This window comes from Onychomys torridus, chromosome 17, assembly GCF_903995425.1.
Source record: "Onychomys torridus chromosome 17, mOncTor1.1, whole genome shotgun sequence".
Classification (NCBI taxonomy): Eukaryota; Metazoa; Chordata; class Mammalia; order Rodentia; family Cricetidae; genus Onychomys; species Onychomys torridus.
In genome coordinates this window covers 7,203,787-7,224,313 of record NC_050459.1, presented here as the reverse complement: position 1 = coordinate 7,224,313, position 20,527 = coordinate 7,203,787, and the positions used below count along the sequence as shown (strand labels likewise).

The following is a 20,527-nucleotide window of genomic DNA, read 5'->3' as shown; positions in this document are numbered from 1 at the left end:
AGGCAGGCAGGTAGTGCTGGGGACGGGATGGAAAGGAGGCAGTTAGAGTATCAAGGGTAGGGGGTGGCAGGTAGACAAAGGGAGAATTCACAGAGCAAACTGAACTGAGACAAGGAGGGAGGGAGGGAGGGAGGGAGGGAGGGAGGGAGAGGCAGGGCTCAGAAAGGTGGATGGTGGCCAGGTGCTGAGGCATGAAGTCTGTAGAACTTACAAAGACCAGGTCAGTTTGTTACAAAGAGTTAGCAAGATTGTATATATGTCAGATAACGGGTGTGTGTGTGTGTAATATTCTAAAACCTTGTGAGTTTGTTATTGTATACCTAGCTAAATACAGTAACAAGATCCTAATTCTCAAAAAGAAAGAGAGAGAGAGGAGGAAAGAGGAAGGAAGGGAGGGAAGGAGGGAGGGAGAGGGGGAGGGAGGGAGAGGGGGAGGGAGGGAGATCCGAGGGAGAAAAGCTCAAAGAAATCACAACATTAACTCGCTACTGGAAAATAACAATGCGTTTGAAATTATAAATATTGTGTATAACTACTTTAGGCTGCAATTAGATAACATAAATCTAAACATTCTCTTAATTAATGCTCTGATGTATTGTCAACTTTTCCTGGTTATCATAGTAACAGGAATTATCATCTAAGAAAATCCTTCCAGGCCCCTGCTTAAGTAGGGAAGAGAGCTGACTCACACCGGGTGGACATGAGCTTGCACTTTTAGACTCAGTGGTTTTTCAAATGACAGCTTACAGGAAAATGACCCAGACCCCAAATCTGCAGGACCAGAGTGAGCTAGGGAAACCCTGTCCTTCCCAGGTACCACAAGAGAAATTCTATCCTTCCCAGATACCACGAGGGAAACCCTGTCCTTCCCAGGTACCACAAGGGAAATCCTGTTCTCCCCAGGTACCAGGAGGGACATTCTGTCCTCCCCAGGTACCAGGAGGGAACCAACCAAGGAGCACCGTGACTCCACCTGAAATGTGTATACTGTTCTTTCCAGAATCAAGTTGTTGCGTGCTTCAAACACTTACCATGTATTAACTAAATTTTTTATCACTCTGACCACACCAGACAAGAAACAACTTAGGGTACAAGGGGGTCCCTTGGGCTCACAGTTTGAAGAAAGTCTCTGTTATGGTGGAGAAGGTTCTCCAGCATGTGGCCTCTGGTTGCACATATCAGGAAGCATTGGGAAGGGACTGCTTTCCAATTTCCATTTGTACTCAGCACAGACACCCAGCCTGTGTGATGGTTCTGCCCTCATGCAGGATGGGTCTTTGCTTTCAGTTAATTCTCTGAAAATGGCCTTGCCAGCACACAGTAATACTCCATGAGTTCCAAAATCCAGCCCAGCTAACCATGAAGGCAAACCATCGCAAGTCGACATCTTGTCAACATGATACCCAAGTACACTGCTTTTAAAGTCATCATGACTCACTTCCACAAAATGTTGCAGAAGAGCTGATAGTATGTTTCTTACAACTTTAGGTCTGAAAGGCACTGACTCATTCCTAGAATATGCCCATGATAGAGAGAAGCAAGTTGATTGGCCAATTACTTCCTTCATTCTAAAAAGCATTGCCTCAATTCTTAGACAGCAGTTTCCAGGGCAGGATGGGGGACCAGAAAGACAAAGAAGCCTTGGAGAAAGGACACACATAAAACAATGTTCAGCCCATACCGCTCAGCTCCTGTAGGAAGCCCCGGAAGGCAAGCACATTGAAGAAGGAAACACGGAAAGCAATGTTCATCTCTCAGCCCCAGCAGAGTGTCTCACTGTCCCTGGCTTAAGTCTATAAAGGGAGAGGGCATGGGATTCAGAGGCTGGACTCGGGGAACCTAAATTAATGACCACACTTGGCCTGCCTTGTGGACATGAGAACTGGAAAGATCAAGGAAGATCTTGGATGAAGAGGCAATTGGGAACGAGGTGTCCTGTGAGGAGCCCTTCAGCTCCTTGGGGGAAGACGGGCAGTCCCTGTGCTCGCCTTCTCACCTTGTATTTCTGGTGAAAATGCTCATGTTTACTACCTGGTTGCTCACTCATGAGATCAAATTACATGCTGTGTCCCTGTGATGTCCACATTAGCACCATGGAATCTTGAAGAAAAATGACTTGCATCATGTAGAGACCAGAATCTATGAAAAGGGAGTGGCCAGAGGGATGCTCAGGGACAGAGGAGGCAAATGAGAAATATCCCATTCTATCTAATTCTACCCAGTTCCTGCCAGCTCTCCCCTCAGAATCATGTCACCAAGACCCTCCCATTCCCACAACTCTAACACTCCAGGATGACTGGGATAGTGGGACTCAGGAAATCTGCACTCATCTAGCTGGTAATCAAGAACAAAAACAAAAAAACAAACAAACCAACAAAACTGCTCAAGTCCTCTGAGTATTCATTGCTTTCCAGATAGTGGAGGAGCCTGAGACAATCACTTTCAGGTTTCTTTTTACATGCTGTCTGTCACCGGCTCAGATTCACCCCGGGATGACATACGCCAATGGCAGACACCTGGTTCAAGTGCTCAGCTGAGCACAGGAACTAAGGGAAAGAAACACCATCTTTCCCAATATCCCAGGTCAGGTGGAATTCTTTTCCTCACACATGTAGCTGATTTTTAGCACATTCATTATCTGCAAGCTGTGTATATACACCTACACAGACACAAATATGCGTGTTTGAGTCCCATGTGAATTCTGTGTGTGGATGTGGCAGAATCCAATAGACTTTCCTTCAGAGATGTTTCCATTTTTATTTAGTTTCCTTCAAGAACACTCATGTCCCGCTGAAGGCCTGTGTCCTGCAGAGGGCTCCAGTTCTGCAGACACTCTTTTATCTGTACAGTACGGAATTGCCCACAGATAACACTAATGACTTGGTGTAGCAGCCACTGGAGTGTCTGTCTTGAAGCATTCCCAGACTGTGGGCAGAGGTGTCTTTACAGAACAAAATGCCAGCACAAGACACTTCAGCTATTTTGGTGTACACAGAACACATCAGCGCTTTTCATCACAGCTGCCCCAATTCTCTCGGGACACAGATGAACATAACATTAGGCTCTCTAGATGACATTTTGATTAAAGTAATTATTCCTTTAGTAAACAAATATTACATTCTAGATGACTTTAATGGCATGTAATAGAGTCTGTAGTAATTCTGGTTACAAAGCAATGACATGTATCCTGGCTGTCACAAAGTCCACCAAATGTAAGTCCCATGGGCTCGTACAGATCTCCACGTGCACTAACCTTAGATTCCCGTTAAGTTTAACTGTCCATCACACACACCTCTGTAACATTAACAACTAAAACAGCTTTGACATGTTTCAGAACACTTTTCCTATAGATGGGACAGACTGCCCTCGAAGCTTGTAAGGATACTGCGAGCAAATGTGAGCGATCCTGGCAGCTGTAAAGAGCTCCATTCAGACAGGTCTGCAGCGGCCCCTCCTGAGCCTGGCTTTCTTTCCAGGATCTCCTAGGTGACTTTGCTGCTTCCTCTTGATTCTAAACTAAATGCTTCAGGACAAGCATGACAGGGCTGCAAGAGCTTTACACACTGGCAATAATATGGGGCAACTGTCACTTCGGCAGGACACCAGAGGCTTCCCAAGACTCCCAAAGGAAGCCCCACTAAAGTGGTTAAAGCTTCACACACACACACACACACACACACACACACACACACACACGCACACACCCCTGCACACACACAACTACACACACACACTTGCACACACATACACCTTCACACACACCTGCACACACATTCACCTGTACACACACACACCTGCACACACACAACTACACACACACACACACCTGCACACACATACACCTTCACACACACACCTACACACACACACACACACACACACACACACACACACACACACACACACACCTGCACACACCCCAGGTAAGCACTGGTCCCTAACCCTTCTCTCTTGTAGCAATCTCAGAACAGCCAGGGCTCACTTGACCTGGCTCCTTGATGGTTTCTGCAGGGGCAAGTGCTGAACAAGAGATTTTCACACACTGACCCCAAATCCATCCTAAGCCACAAGTGAGTAAAAGGCACAGACAGCTAAAGAATCCTGGAGATCACCTGTTTCCTTTAGAAGGTGTCCAAGGGACTAGTTAAAAGGCGCGCTTCCCAGGCTAATCCAGCCTGGGAAGGCAGGCTTTGTGGCCCTGGGAGGTACCGCAAAGCAAGTCCTGACCTGCCCCTCACTTAGTCGCTGCCGGCCTCTCAGACAAAGCACTGACACGGGGGGTCGAGGCCAGGGGTCAGAGGGATCAGTGCGAGAGGCACCAGCTGGCAAGCTCCGGCCTGCATCTTTGTTCTCCCAAGTCTCTTCTCCAAGACCAAAGGAGAGTAGGAAGTGGCATCCCATCGCCCCAGGAGGGTCGCTAGGTGACAGCGCGCATCTCCCATGGCAACTGGCAGCTTCTTCCTACAAATTGCCAGTTTTGCCTCCTTCTGGATAGATCCAGAGTTCGGAGGAGGATTATGGTCCTGGCCTTCTTTCCCATATTCCAAAGGTGGCAGGGTCTTTGCGATCCCTTGCCGGGAAGAACCGAGAGAGACCGCTTCCCCACGCCCTAAGCCCTAAGTCCAGCGCTCACCACGGCAGCTGGGACTGGCGCTGGGGACCCATCGAGGCTGGACTCCACACTCCGTAGGACCCTAGACCTAGGCTCCTCCAAGTTCCTCACGCGAGGGATCCCCGCCGCCGCCCCTACCTGCCGGAGAACGGTCCTCTGAGCCCGGTGCCCCGCGATCCAGCGACGGTCCCGGCTCGGCTCTGCTCCTGGGCGCCCGGCCACCACGCACAGACGGGTGGGGATGCGCTGGGGACCCGGACTCCACCCGCCCGCAGCTCGAAGCCCCCGCCCCTCTGGCCTCAGCCTTGTCCCTGCTACGGAGTCCTGCGCCCCGCCCCCTCCCTTCACAGCCCGCAGCTGGGCTCCCGTCCTTCCTGGTCCTCCTGTCCCCTCCGGGTCTCCGCGCAGCCAGAGAGGCCGTCTCCTCGTCCTGGAGCCCTCCCGCCTCCCTGCCGCACCCCGCGTCCCTCCCTCCCTCTCACGCGCTCTCACGCGTTCACGGAGACCGCGCCTCCCAGGCTGGCTCTGCCACCCTCCCTCGGGTTCCTCCCGCCTCTCCCTCGCCCAGGATGTGAGAAAGGGGCTCGCACCTCAAACTTTTCCGCCCTGACTTCTGTAAGACCACGGGGAAGCGGATGGCACTGTGTGCTGCACCGGGGCTCCCCTCGGACATCCCACCAGAACAAAGGCTATCCCATCCTGGTGACTGTGGCAATTGTCCAGATGGAATGGGTGACCACTTTTAAAGCTACAGAGGCTAACACAGGATTCTCTCTCTCTCTCTCTCTCTCTCTCTCTCTCTCTCTCTCTCTCTCCCTCCCTCCCTCCCTCCCTCCCTCCCTCCCTCCCTCCCTCTCTCTCTCTCTCTCTCTCTCTCTCTCTCTCTTTCCCATTTGAGACTGTTAAAACGGCTACAAATGAAGGGCTCAGGCACGGGGACATTACTATGCGTTCATTCGCCATGACAAAACACAAGGCATGCCTGCGCCCTTAAAATTTGGTTCTCCATCAGCCCTATAAAGTTCGCATGCCCACATTTTGTCAAAAGTGAAGAAGAATGTTCTGTTAATTCTAGCTCTCTCTCTCGCTCTCTCTCTCTCTCGCTCTCTCGCTCTCTCTCTCTCTCTCTCTCTCTCTCTCTCTCTGTGTGTGTGTGTGTGTGTGTGTGTGTGTGTGTGTGTGTCTCCCATGGAGATCAGTAGGGTACCAATAGGCAAGTGGAAAAATATGTGTGTGACCAGGTTAATTCTTGGACACGGGGATAAACTGTACAATACAAGTCCACAAGATCAGCGAGAAGCTGTAGATCTCAGGATTTAGTACAAATTTCACATTTTGTGTGCAGGTGATAAACCGTACATTTCAAAAGGAGTGAGTTTGATCATTTGGAAGACAGTCTGAGAATGTCAAGATTGGCCCCATTGAACTGTTGAATTATCATTATAACTATGAGGTAGGGGCTAGGGAGAATATGGTTTCTGTCTTTAAATGCTTGCCAAGTTTGAATGTCTGAGTTCCACCTCCTGGAACCCAGCTGAGAAGCTAAGTGCAGTTTAAGAAACCCACAACTATGTGGCTTGCAGCCAACAGTTGCCAATATGGCAAGCCCCAGGACAATGAGAGATCTCATCTCAAAAAACAGAGTGGACAGGAGAGATAACTACGGTTGTCCTCTGGTCTCCATGTCCCCACAAATGTGTCCCCACACACAACATGCTTATACAACATACCCACAGGAAACTATGAGGTGGTGATGTGAAGATTTTTCTCCCCACATATAAAGTCAGCCTGGATTCTTGAGTCAGGGGTGGCTATTTAAAGATAATTTGTAAAAATAATCCAACAACAGTACCAAGCACATGTACCCTGGCAAGAATGGCTGTGCAATCCAATCCAAACAGACACCTCACTACCCATTTCTTCTCCTGACATCTTCTGCACTTAGCAAGATAGAAATATAAATGATGTGTGAGAAACACCAGCCACTTCAATGAGATGTGGTGTGACATTTGAAATCCTAGCTTCCCATTGTACTCTGAGATTCCTAGAGACAAAGAAACACACAGGGATTTAGTGTACTAAAAGTCAGACTTGGTCACCAGCACTTACAACTGGGCAGGCATAAAGCAAGTAGGAACTAAAGTATAATTCTATTACTCTTGAGAGTTTGAGTTTCCTGTCATCAAACAGCATATATTTCTAAATTACAGCTATGTGCTTGACATATGTTTGAATCTTAATATGTCTAAGATTCTGTATTAGCGGAGATGTCATAGGATAATCTAAAAAAAAGCCCCAAATGTGTAATATACAGCATAAAAACTAAGCATGTACATTTGCATTTCAACCATTCCCAACGCATTCTGGACTGTGAGCAGCCAGAGGCCTGGAACACACAGCTGACTCTGATAAGGGCTTTGAAAATGATTAGACTGTCTAGGAGTAAGGGCTATGTATTATTAAGAATGTCAATATTGGCTCAGCTCCCAAAGGTAATTTTCCTCTCTAAACTGAGATATAAATGCTGGTTTGCAGTTGATCCCTATGTTTACACACACACCTCCCATTCTGAAACAGCAATTATTTTGCTACCATAGAGGCATGTGTTATCTGGCTTTGCCAACCCCTTGAGACAAGTAGAGCTGTATCCAGTAGTAAAAGAAGACGACCTTCAATGGAACCCTCAAAGAACAGGACCAGCATGAATTTCCCAATTAAGGTTTTTGTTACTTTTTGGAGAGAAGTTACTCATGGAAAAGAAAACTCTGTGAAGGATCTACTCTGTCACTATTGATTTCTTTCTCAATGTCACTGGACACTGGAACACCGAAATGAAGTCATCTCTTGAACAGAAGCATTCATTCACCATGGAGCATCACGTGAACTTTAAAGTCCTCCCCACAAGCACCAGTTTAAGAATCAAGGACTCTCACTTACGATGGTGGGAAACACCTCAGTTTTAGTAGATGCCCAGTTTAGACCTCTGCTCCCAAGATACCATGGACTGAAGTTTCACATCTCCAAGTCCATTTTAAAAATCTGACATGTACAAGGCAACACTTCTTCCCAGAGCATCTCAACTCACACCTAACAACCACCAATCGGCCATCCACATACAGATATATTATTCCTGGAGTGTATTCTCTTCTGTGGATCCACTTACATAAATTCACATGATTAATACGCTCTTTTGACTTCCTGTAACTTAGAGTGTCTGAAGGTAGAGAGTGTGGTTTTCATTTTACCAGATGATTTTGTCTTTTCCTGTTCTCTGTATTTGTTTGTAACAAATGTCAAAACAACTTGTTGAATAATCAGAAAATGGAAGAGATGTGGGCCAGACTACAGCACGTCTGTAATTTATAGGCTAAGTGACATTTTCAGTCTGCACCCTAACTTCCAAGTATTTGCATTTATGTTTCTCTAGATTGGCTTGGGTCTGATTTTTCAAAGGTAATTTTAGTTGTCTCTGTGTAGTTTTGTAGGTGTCTGTGATACTCACTGTTTCCCACTCATATGCTTATGAGCTACTGGTCACCTCTCTGTGATCACTACTAACACACGTGGAGCTCACGGCCTGTCCCAGTGCTTAGCCAATGATTCTGGAAACATATTTGAAGGTTCTGTGACATCCTACACAGAGATACCTGTGCTTCTTCCTTTGTAATGTAAGTGTGTTTTACACCTCTCCCTTGCTTGGTGCACACATCAGGACTTCAGGGTGCAAGGCAATGGGAGTGCATTCCTCCCTGGGTCCCAGTATTTAAGGGGATAGTCTGGTTTTCCACCCTTGCCTGTGAGGCTGATTTCTGCTTGTTGTGGATTCCTCTACAAAGGTTTCTCAGAAACAAACACTGAAATTTGTCAATTGCCTCTTTTGAGAGACCAGGTAGACCACTTCTTCCTTGTTGCTGTTGTTAATTGGTAACGTATGCAGATTAAATTCCTAATGCTAAAGCCATCTTGGATTCTGGAACAAACAACTCTCGGTCTTGAGATAATTCTTTTGAAATATTGCTGTATTCTATTTGCTTAAACTCAGTTGGAAGTTACTTCGTCTCTTTTCGGGAGAGCATTAATTTGTGGTTTTCTCTTATTGTCATGTCGCTGTCTGGCTTTAGATTTAATTTGCCTTCAGTGAATAAATGGAAAAATCCTGTGTCCTCTTTATTTTCCTGAAATAATTTTAATATAAGGGGACTGACTTCCTAAATTGCCCAATAAGATAAAATTTGCCAGCAAATCCATCTGAGTCCAAAATTAACTTGGAGATAAGAACTTTACCTTTAAAAGTAAAGACAATAAATACAGGACTACTTGTGCTATCTATTTCCCTACCAGAGGCCATTTATGTTCTTTAAGGAACTTACTCTTTGCATATGAACAGTCAAACATAAACATATCAACATAAAGACATTTATTACAGCCTCTTATATTTCCACCATCTTTAGAATGTGAGTGGGATCAGTGTTCTCGCTCCCCAAACTGAAGTAACTTCTCTTTACCCTCCTGACTGCTGTCAATGGGGCCAGATTACTTTAGCAATCTTTCAGATGGGCACCTCTGGTCCCTCCTGTTCTTCTCTTGCTGAGTTTCCTATGTCACTCTCTGTATGACGGCTGACATTGCTTTGTCTCTTCAGCTGTGTTTGAGTCGTGTATTCTCTTGTGTTATTCCCTACAGTAAAGGCATGAGACGGCTGACGTCTCTGTTTTCACATGTTCATTCAGAGCCACAAACTCTCAATGGAGTTCCTCTTCAGCTACAGCCCAAATATCTCAACATCTGCCACTTTCAATGAGTTCACCATACTTTATAAGTTCTCTTTTGACTTCTTTCAATCAAATGATCATGGAGGTCAAAGTTATTATTTGATTTCCAAATGATTGGGCATTTGTGAGATGTTCTTGTGGTTGGGGTGTGTAAGTTAGTAGAAATGTGCTCATCAAATTTGTTCTACATGCTTCAATCATTTCATTTTTTAAAAGTTTGGTGTGTGTGTGTGTGTGTGTGTGTGTGAGAGAGAGAGAGAGAGAGAGAGAGAGAGAGAGAGAGAGAGAGAGATGTGGTGCACACCTGTGTTGTATGAATGTTTCCATGTATACAGGTGAACATGTATGTGTGCGTGTGGAGCCTCAAAATTGACATTGAGAGTCTTTTTGATCAAGCACCACTGTGTTTCTGAGATGGGGATTTCACTGATCTCCTTGAACCTGATCTGCTAGTTTAGCCAGCTGATCCCAAGGATTCCAGATCTCCACCTCCACAGTGCTGGGATTACAAGCCTGCTTCACACCCACACAGCTTTCACACTGTTTCTGGGGAGCAGAACTCTGACCCTTGCTCTTACGCATTGTCCACTGAGCCATATATCCAGCCCTGTTTCAATGATTTTAAATGTATCAAGTTCTGTTTGAGGGTCTAGAACGTGGTCTACTGTGGTAAACATTTCCAGAGTCCTAAAGTGTTTACTATGCCGTTTTTAGTCATTTTATAAAATTAATTTAGATCAAGATAGCTGAACAGAGTTGTTTGTTTTTCCAGTTGTCTATCTAGTGTACTAATGACCAAATCTGGGATTTTAACAGTTTAACTTCTTTATTCAGTGTATAGACTTTAAAATTGTTATATACTACTGGTAAAGTAATTGCTTTAACATCACACAAGCTACATCTTTATCCCTGGCAATATATCTTTATGTAAAATCGACCACCCACACATGTATAATTAATTATATGGCCATTCAGTTGCATTTGGATCAGCATTAGTATGCTTCTTAGTTCTGGCATCTACAGTACATCAGGGGCTGAGCCATGCTCACCTCTTCCTCACAGTTCTGAATGCTGGAATGTTCCAGTTAAAGAAGCAACCTTCCTGTAGACACCACCACCCAGTATCCTCCAGCATGGTACAAGGAAAGGGACCTCCAGTCATTTTCTCTCTCTTTCATGAAACCATGTCTCCCATCCAAAGGACCTGCCCCACACAACATCAGCTAATCCTAGTTTGCATTGCACTGGGATTAGTATTTCAATATATGATCTTGTGGGAATATGGAATGCAAACATGCAGGGCATCATAAAGTGATCTCAGCCATACTCTGAACTGAATGGGGTCCTAATATTTTAAGTTAGTCTCTTGTAAGAATCACATAATTGTCTTGTATTCTAAGGGAGTCATGGGTCTGGTTTTTAAACATTGATAACTTATCTTCTATACACAGGAAGGGTCTCACAGCAGTACACTGCCGTGGATCTTGTCACAGGAGTCAGGAAGGTGCTGTGGAAAAGCACTACATATGAGTTGCTCATCCAATTAGGAGAAGCAGGGAAAGTAATTTAACTTGCTATAAATCCTCTTACTGAGAATTCCATCTGCATAGCATGCCCACTATTACACTAAAGGGCCTTTACTAGAACAAACATGCAGCCTTAAGAGGCTCGTGTATCCACTCCCTTTATTCACCCCACACCATCTGTCTAACGCTGAAAAGACGCCGCTGTGACATCACAGAATCCCCAATCTCTGTATGAGAGATGAGGGTGAGTGGAGCCCAACACATCCATGTTGGAGGACGGCCATGGAAGCAGGATGATTCTGCCCATGGAGAGGCTGGTTTGTTTAGTCCTTGGCATAGAAATGCCATCATCCCCTCTGCAAAGTGGCCCCTCTATTAGCACCTCTGCTTCCTGTCTGCAGCCTGCCCTCTAACAGCATAAGCACTTACCCCTTATTCCAACCCCTTAGACTACTTAAATAGGAGTGGATGTGTGCATCCGAACCCATCCCATTGGTTTAATATCAAATCATGCCTTATCATTCAGGAAAATGTCTCTTGAAGCAATCTGCTAATTAATGCCCAGGAATAAAAAACATTAAAATTTCAATCATTCTGCAGTAAAATGTCGCATTAAAAAATAATTGTTCTTGAAACATATACAAGCTAACCTCTCTCTCTCTCTCTCTCTCTCTCTCTCTCTCTCACACACACACACACACACACACACACACACACACACATGCATGCACGTGACAAGTGATAACATAGACATGATCAGAACTGTCATTTTTAAAGTTTTAACTTTTAGTTAAATATGCATTCACTCTATACCAGGCATGTTTAACTACACATGCTTCAATAAATCATAAAACATGATCGTGGTATGACAGCCACCTTTGTCCAGGTGTAACTTTCATCTCTCATCAAAGAAGAAGCGTCTCTTTGCAGCAAACAGAGATGATCACAACAAACCACAACTGGTCAGAGTACCTAGAACAACAGATCATGGGTGCTGAACTCAAGTGGACACAGCTACAGCATGACCCCTCACACCTAAGGCTCAGGGAATGCCCCAGAAGAGGAAACAGAAAGTCTGAGAAGTCAGAGGACCAGGAAGTCTTCTGTGGAATTTCATCCCCTACAGATGGCAAGGATACTTCACCCATGATATCCCAACAAAATGGCTGTCTGAACAGGACCTGAACAAACTCAACTCCTAAAGAGGTGCTAACATGGAAGGGGATGAACTTGTGGGGGCCCTGTCCATATACAAAGAACAACAGGCATCTAAGGAATGCTGAGACCAGGAGAAAGAGTCTTCCCCAGGGATGAGCCCCCTAATTGGTTATCCAATAACAAGTGGTCAGCCCTAAAATCATATACATACAAGTAACATGAAACAGATTCATCAGGCTGATTTATATATCTACACATACATAGACATACACATGTGTGTACATATGTATGTAACAATAATAATCAAAAAACAGGCCATAAATTGGAGAGGGAGTTGAGGAAGGGCATGGGAGGAGCTGGAGAGAAGAAAGAGAAAAATGTGATTAAATTTTAATTAAAATTAAAAATTATCAAGAAAAAAACATAACCATGAAGTAATGAAACATTTTCCCAGTTAATAAAGCAGGCAGAAGCCCAAGGATAAGTGTGTGGGGTCCAGAAGTATACAGAGCAGCTCCTAGCAAGGGGCAAGGCAGGAGACGGGACAGCAAGTCTCATTGTCAACACTGTGCAAAGTGCATGGGTTTGCCTGCCCACAAAAGGCATGCTAGCCAACTAGGGCAGTGTGGCTACTCTAATATCTGAAAACACCATTCTCTTATTGGCAGGATGTAATTTAGCAGCATTAGAAGACACAGAGTAGATTTGCATGAAAACCATGTGCAGATTCCAAGCGGAAGAATTTCCGATTTGTTAAATGTCAGATCACTTGCCCAGCATGTCAGACTTACACTGTTGTGATAAACAAATGGCGTCTTCGGGGGTGAGCTAGGATGGCAGGACATCTCATGAAGCAGCGAAGAGCTCCTACCTCCCCCCACCCACACACACCCCAGGATTTTAATTTCACCCTATGTAATGGCCTGTTGGTCTTACTCCCATAGGCTTAGCTCTGTCTGGGCTTCTAAGCTCCACAGACTCTAATTCCAGTTCATTCGCTCAGTTGCCCCTATCTCTTCACGTAAGTAGACAATTTACACCCTGACCTAAATGAACTGCATTCCCCAAGCCCTGCACACTTCCTTCCCAGATTGGATGCATATCCAACTGGGACTGATTCTGTCTGCAACTGAATTCAGTTGGCTTAAGCTGTAATTCTCTGCCTCGTTCCTGCTGATACTCCTCCTGGGCTGGTCATGATGTCACTAAGCAATGTGGCATAGCCTAGGCTCTCATTCCTCTTTACTGCTTCACTGTTATCTACACACTCTCGCAGGTGAGATCAGAAAGTAGAGATGAACAAATGTACAGCATTGTTGGGTTAAATAGCCCTTGGAGACTGGCATTTTTTTCTTCTGCAATATTAGGGATTTAATTTAGTATCTAGCATGTTCATGCAAGCAAGCCCTCTACCTCTGAGCTATATCCCTAGCCCAACATGTGTGCAATAAACCCCTAATCACCTTGTGATTGGCTCACAGCTCTCAACGTGACACACTTGGAAAGAAGGAACTTCAACTGAAGCATTGCCTCCATCAGACAGGCCTGTAGCAGTGTCTGTAGGAGGGAGGCCAGTCACACTGTGCAGAGTCACCGCTAGGCAAATGGCCTTGGGCTGTATAAGAAAGTATCTGAGAAAGTCAGAGGAAGCACACAGGTCCTCTGTGGTTCCTGCTTCTGCTCCATCTTGGATTTCTGCCTTGACTTCCCTCAGTGATGGTGATGTGGAAGTGTAAGCCAAACAATCCATTCTACTCCAAGTTGCTTTTAGTCCTGGTGTTTATCACAGAAGGTGAACCAGGACACACCTGACTCTTATATTTGGTGATTTGCATAGTTACTGTGTCTCATGATAACATTGTCTCCTTACCCTTTCTCTTGTTTTTCAAATCTCACAACACTTACAGTTGAGATGTTCAAACAGTTATCATCTATGAAACCCTCTCTTTCTACTTTGACCTATTCTGGGTGTCAAGGATAAAGGGTTGGTTAGTCATTCTCTGACACCTTGGTTATGTTGTCTATCACAATCTCAGATGCCCATCCCTAAGATTCTAATCTGTCTGCTCCCAGGTCTGAAGAATTAAGACATCATAGATGCTGAGCCTGCAATGTGCTCTCTGTAGCGATACCTGGTGTCTGAAAGGATTGACACCATCTCGGGACCCCCAAGACCAAGTTCTTTCTCAGCACAAATGGGATTTATTTGCCCCAGAGGGTAGGGAATAAGAGAAAAAGACAGGAAATAGAGAAGGGGAACAAGGGAAAGGGGAAGGAGTATTTGTCCCAGAGGTCAAAGGACTGTTTCTGGATAGAGAGGAGACAGGTGTGGCCCCAGGCAAATAGTGGTTTATAAAGGTAAAAGAGGAAACCCCGTGTTAGGATGAGGTGTTTAGTTTTAATTGGGCATGTTAATTAGGTGAGCCAAAGGGGGCTTTTGATTGCTGGACTTCAATACTTTGATAGCTGGACCTTGGTAGTCAGCCTCAGGAGGAGGAAGTGGCCAAATGAAGGAATGGACCTGGGTGGTTAGTTTTAGGAATATAATCTAATGGATTTTTAGCAAGACAGAGGGAATTAGGGAGAAGGGCAGAACCTGCCGGAGCCATGTTCACCTCACAAGGGCTGGCTAGAGCGTCTTCAACGTCCTTGCCATGGTGGAAGGCGAGCCAGTGTTCAGACAGCAGCAGGAGAGCTGACTGATATCAACAAACAGCAAGAGGATGCTACAAACTTTCTCGGTGAGTCACTCAGTATTTTATTCTGTCTTTCACTGAGCCCTAAAAACAAGAAAAAGAAACATCAGTCCTGAACACAAGTATAAAATCTAGAGCATATTCTCCTATTTAAAAAAAAAAATCTTATTTTCAGATTCATTGAAAATCCCTTGCCAACAAATATAGTCATTACCAAACAACACAAATGTTTTTGAGAGGCAGAAGAGTGAGTTAGAGAGCCCCAAGACACCCTTAAATGAGAGAAGGCAGCAGGTGAACTACAAGAAGCCAAAGAAAGACCAGGCATGCCTACCCAACCCTCCGGGTTCTATACAGTGCACCGGCTGAGGGGACCTCAGCTGAGGGGACAGGGCAGACAGACTCAGATGTGACTCCTGGAAGCGTTTCACGCCCTCGGGAGTCTTGGGAGCTCCTGGGCCTCCTGGGTGAAGAATGATGATGGGCCAGCAGCCAGCTGGATTCTCAGTCCAGGCCAGGCTTCACCATACACTTAAACCTTAAGGGGCAATGCCAGTTTTCTGCTGAGATCACATTTATTTTCATGTTGAAATCTCAGTAATCAATCACTTTGCTTTGTTTCAAACCAACTGCTTAATACCGTCCCTTCTGGGTACGTTTGGAAACTTCTTTGTCCTAGGATACATTTGCCAGAGAACATGAAACATTGTTTCAAATAAATGTCCTGGGGGAGAAAAGTTGTATGTTTGGGCATTACATTTTCATATAGCTAGCTAGTCTTACCCCTGTTAGGAAAAATGTCAAAATAAATAAATAAATAAACGCAAACGTATCATTATTGTCTGGAAACAATGCTTACACCTGTGATTTTATAAGCACCATCTGCCTTTTTAGTGGAACTAAGTTTAGAAGTGGCTATTATCACCTTTGAATTTGATTCCAGCATTGAACTCATCTCCAGATCCATGTATATACTCTCATGAAATGCTGTGTGCCCCTTGTATATTCATAATGTGCATTTATCTCAAACAGAACTAGATTGTGAACAGGTGTCCTGTGCCATCTTTTTATTTGCATTATTGCTTTGCACTTTCTAAATGGGCAGAAGAAAGTTTACAAAGGCAGACATGAAGTAGGAGTGAGCTGAGGAACACAGGGAGGAGCTAACTGGAGGCACAGCCTTACGGTGGAGGAGGTTGCTGCTCAGCTGCCTTTGGCGTGTCATAGTCTTACGTGGGATGTATCAATAGCACAAGGGATGGGTTCAGAGTGAGCATGAATGGCACATGAGTTGGGAACTTACAGTTGCTTTCAATATTCTTAACAAAAAATAACAATAAAAAAGATGTAAATATTTCATCAGTTATATCTTTCATGAAATAAGTGAGAGCTTTTCTGTGGAAATAGCACACTTTTTGTTCATGTTATTTTAGTCATGAAAAACATCTTCCAGTGAACATTTATTTATATAAACATGTTGTATAAAACCCAGCCTTTTAGGAACAACTGTAACTAATTCTACCAGTGATGTGCACCTGTGTAGAATATGTAAACAAAGTGATGTATGCTTTCAGTCTGGTGAGGTCTGAAGATGGTGATATCACTTAGGCATGGGGAGCAGAATGATGATTTCCAGAGGCTGGTCAGGGGGGAGGGACCAATGGGCAGATGATGACCAGAATAAATTATAGCTGTTTAGGGAAAAGAAGTCAAGAATCCATTGTAGAGAACTGGGGTCTGTCCATACAATCAACACCTTATATTCACTCTGTGTGTGTGTGTGTGTGTGTGTGTGTGTGTGTGTGTGTCTGACTGTCTGTCTGTCTGTGTCTGTATGTGTGTCTGTGGAGGCCAGAGGTTGACAGGTTGACATCTGGTGTCTTCCTCATTTCTACCTCAAATTTTGAAACCAGGTCCCTCATTGCACCTGGCTCACTGGTTCAATTCAGCTAGACTAACCAGTCAGTGAGACCCAGATGTTCTCGTCCTTCCCAGCTTTGGCATTATCACCATGTCACTTTGCATAGCTTTTGATGTGGGTGTGGGGAGCCAAACTCCAGTCCTCACGCTTGTTCAGGAATCACTTTACTGACTGAGCTGGCTCCTCAGCTCTTGTACTCTGGAAAACATGAACAAAGTGGGTGTTAGGTGTTTTCACCACCAAAATGACCCCCAAAGCAACGAAAACTATTAGTTAGCTGTGATTCACACACCTGTCATCTCTGCAGTCACAAGCTAACGCCTGAACACAGCCGAGGCTGCACAGCTGGACTCGGTCTCAAAAAGATAAAATAAGACAAAATGACATCATACCACAGTTAGCATGCCATGCTTTATCCATGCACGTAAACAACATTTCATCACAGCCTTATTGTGGGCGATGCCATCATTACAACTACCTAATTTCTCTGGCTTCTTCATTCAGTTTACCTGAGTAGATGGGGGAGAGCTTGAGGACTCCAATTCAAATCTGCAAATCTCTTTACAACAATCTCTCCTGTATTTGAGACAAGCTCTGCTTTTAGGCTGGGTATGCTATTTATATTTTTAGTTTTCATTGAAAGTGCTTTCTTACGATTTTGGTCAAGGTAAAGACAAGAACTCCATTGACCTACAAATAAAGTGAACCAACAGAATTTGTGTAGGTAGGAAGAATCAGTTGAGTTTCTGGGTCGGGGAAGATGGTTTAGCAGACCAGTTCTCACCCTTCACAGAACGTATCAGTCACGTGGGAATTTTGTTAAAAGATGCTATGGTGCAGTGGATGAGGGGCAGGCCCTGAGGCTAGGGTCTTTGCATTTTTTATGATGCCATTTTTATCTCCGGAGCATGGATTGCACTGCAGTGTGACTCTTATCCATTTGCAGACTTTAGCACGGCGTATCCGTCTTGAGAAAGTCACAACCATCATGTTTACTATGCAGGCTATCAAGTGCCATTATTGATCTTATTTTGCCAATATAACTGGGTATTTCAAAGAGGTCAGTAGGTGCCCAGATATGCCCAGCTTGCTGATAGGCAATTACAAAGCCACAGTACAGGCTGGGTTTCTGATTCCGCAGCTCATTCCACCATCTAACCACTGCTTCAAAGAAAGTGATGCACCCAGACCTCAGTTTTGCACTTCTATGCACCTCCACCATGATACCATGCATCAGCAGAAGCAGGCACTGGCTCCTGGTGCAGGTGCAATACCCCAGAAAGCTTATGAGCATCTCAGAGCCCCAAACACCAGGGTTGTGTCGATCTTCCACAAGCAAACCTGGGCTCTGATTCCCTGTGTGCCCCCTTTACGGACCCCAATCATGGGCTAGTAGGCAGACTTAGTTTGCTCCAGTGACCTGAAGCCTCTTCTAGTTCACAGCTGGAGCAGCTGCTCTTAGCCCCTCCACAGTCTTCCTTCCTGTACCCCATACTCAGCTCTGCCTTTCCCTTCCACGCCATCTAAGAACAGCCTCATCCTTCCTCATTCATGGGGATGACTTTTATTTTGCCTCCTCTCATTTGTGACTTTTATTTTGCATCCTTTCCCTTCTATCCGTGATATGTAAGAAAAGAATCAAGACTTAACCAAGTTATAGGAAATCTATCTATTCTTATGCTTATGAGGGAACTGCACTCTGTCTGGTTTACAACACATTCGGCCCTTAATCTTCTGTTTTAACCTTCATCACCTCTGTCATTTTCGTAGAAAATTGCCCTCCCCGAGGTGGGAAGAATGTGTTCTATGTGTGTGACTGACTCTTCTGCCAGCACATCACCTCTGGGCACACTCCTCCACTGTAAGATGTGCAAGTGCTGAAAAGGAATCCTGGTGGCCAAAGCCTCGTTTCATGGAAGTTTCAAAGGTGTAGCTGGCCACCACGGCTGAAGAAATGTCAATTTTACTGAGAAAATCTACACTGACATTGAACGGCACCAGGGAGGTGTTCCAGCTCAGAGGAGTTTGTAGGCCCTTCCTGATTGCTACACTGTTATTCTATAGGATGTCTTGTATGGTCTGTGAGGTGTCTAATTTAAAAAGCACAGCTCTCAGGCAAAGTCAAGCATCACCTAAATTTACAGGGAATACAGCAACACTTTTGTCTTTATCCCATTTTGTGTTTGTTCAGGCAGTTGGTATAACAGACATTGGAAACATTGAATGAATGAATGAATGAATGAATGAATGAATAAATAAATAAATAAATAAACAAATAAATAGGAACACTTTCCTGACCAAAAGAACCTTGAGTAATGATATTAAGAGTAAATATATATGTTTGATATATAGTCATACTTATATGACTATCCTGATGTATGTAAAACAACTATGTACCTAGTTGTCAACCTGCATATGGGCAGAGATGTGTTTTAAATGTAGGCTTGTCATCATTGATCTAGGGTAAGAGCAACCGCTCACGAGACAGCTGTGGAGAACAAAGGACCACAGCCACACTGGGAGATAACTTAATTGTGGCTTCTTCCTGAGCAGAGGGGTTGGTTAAAAAGTTTCAGGATTAGCTAGTTTGGGCAATGTCAACAGGACCTGAAGTTTAGGGACAGGTTCTTGCTATCTGGTATGAGCCCTCAGATAATAAGGGTAGGATGACCATGGCCTAGAGTGTAGGATTAATAAAGTCTCTATTTTTAAAATGTGAACTCTGGATTAATTGGTTTATGAATGAAAGGCATTCCCAGGCCAGTCCTTTACTCTCTCCAAGTTCAGAAAGACCTTCAAGATGCCATTGCATCAAAAGTATAGAAAAACAAAAAAGGGTTAATCCCACATAGAATAGATTAAAGCATTTATGCAAAACATTTTATTGTTCATTGTACAAATTCACAATAAGAACTTAAAGAGGTTAGGACTGTAGCTCAGTTGGTAGAATGCTTTCCTAGCATGCATGAAGCCCTAGGCTTGGACAGCCTGCCCCAAGAGCTGCATAAACTGGTTGTCATGGTTCACATCTATTATCCCAGCATGTAGGAGGTTGAGATAGGAGGATCTGAAGTTTAAGGGCATCCTTGGCTACATGGTGAGCTCAGAGCCAGCCTGGGCTACATGATGACGAAGAGACACAAAATGCCAATGCAGATTCAGCCACAAGGACCATGATCAGAGTTATTTAAAATGGTGAAAATGCATAGTGGTCATAATAATAAACTTTAGAGGGATTATGACACATCGCCCTGTAAGTGAAATACTGTGGCCCCTTTCTGCCCCTCCATGAGTGACTTGGTGGAAACTTCTTAAACTAAGAAGGTGAAAATGTAGCAACTCCCTTCTGAGTGCAGGGATATTGGAGAAAGGGCCAGAGCCCAGTCAAAAGCAAGCAAACTGTGTTAAAAGCACAGCTATGTTCCAAAAGTAGTGTGCTGATGCAGGCTGACAGTTTCCAGTTCGTGGTATGACAGTGGCATGTTCCCTTCAGCTCTCAGACCTTCAGCCAGTCACATGCTCAGATGTCTTCTGTGATATTTTTTAATACAATCAGGAAAATAACTGAAATTCACATCTGGCCAGTGTGATAGAGACACGGAAATCCTGCGTGAGACAGTCACAGGATTCCACGGGAACTCATTTAATGGAAGCCTACATGCAGAGGCAGGATTGATGGCAAGAAAATAACACCCCCAGTAATTTACAGAAATCCTGCTGAGGGCATTGAACTTCCTACAATCTATTATATGAGGATTTTGAGTCAATCTTATCTACAGCTTTAGGAAATAGGCTGACCCCAATTTGCCATTTTGATTGTCAAAATCCTAGATTTCTTTGCA

At 44.5% G+C, this 20,527-nt stretch overlaps 1 protein-coding gene across 2 annotated transcripts in view; it reads right to left on the bottom strand.

Moving 5' to 3' along the window:
* Positions 1 to 4,962, bottom strand: part of Myo16 (myosin XVI) — a 473,339-nt gene extending 468,377 nt beyond the window's left edge. Inside the window, exon 1 of one of the 2 annotated variants that reach the window (XM_036166675.1) lies at positions 4,751 to 4,962. The gene's annotated coding sequence lies outside the window, so the exon portion shown is untranslated. The remainder of the gene's footprint in view (positions 1 to 4,750) is intronic. The other variant, XM_036166674.1, reaches the window with a different exon arrangement.
* Between the last annotated feature and the right edge of the window lie 15,565 nt (positions 4,963 to 20,527).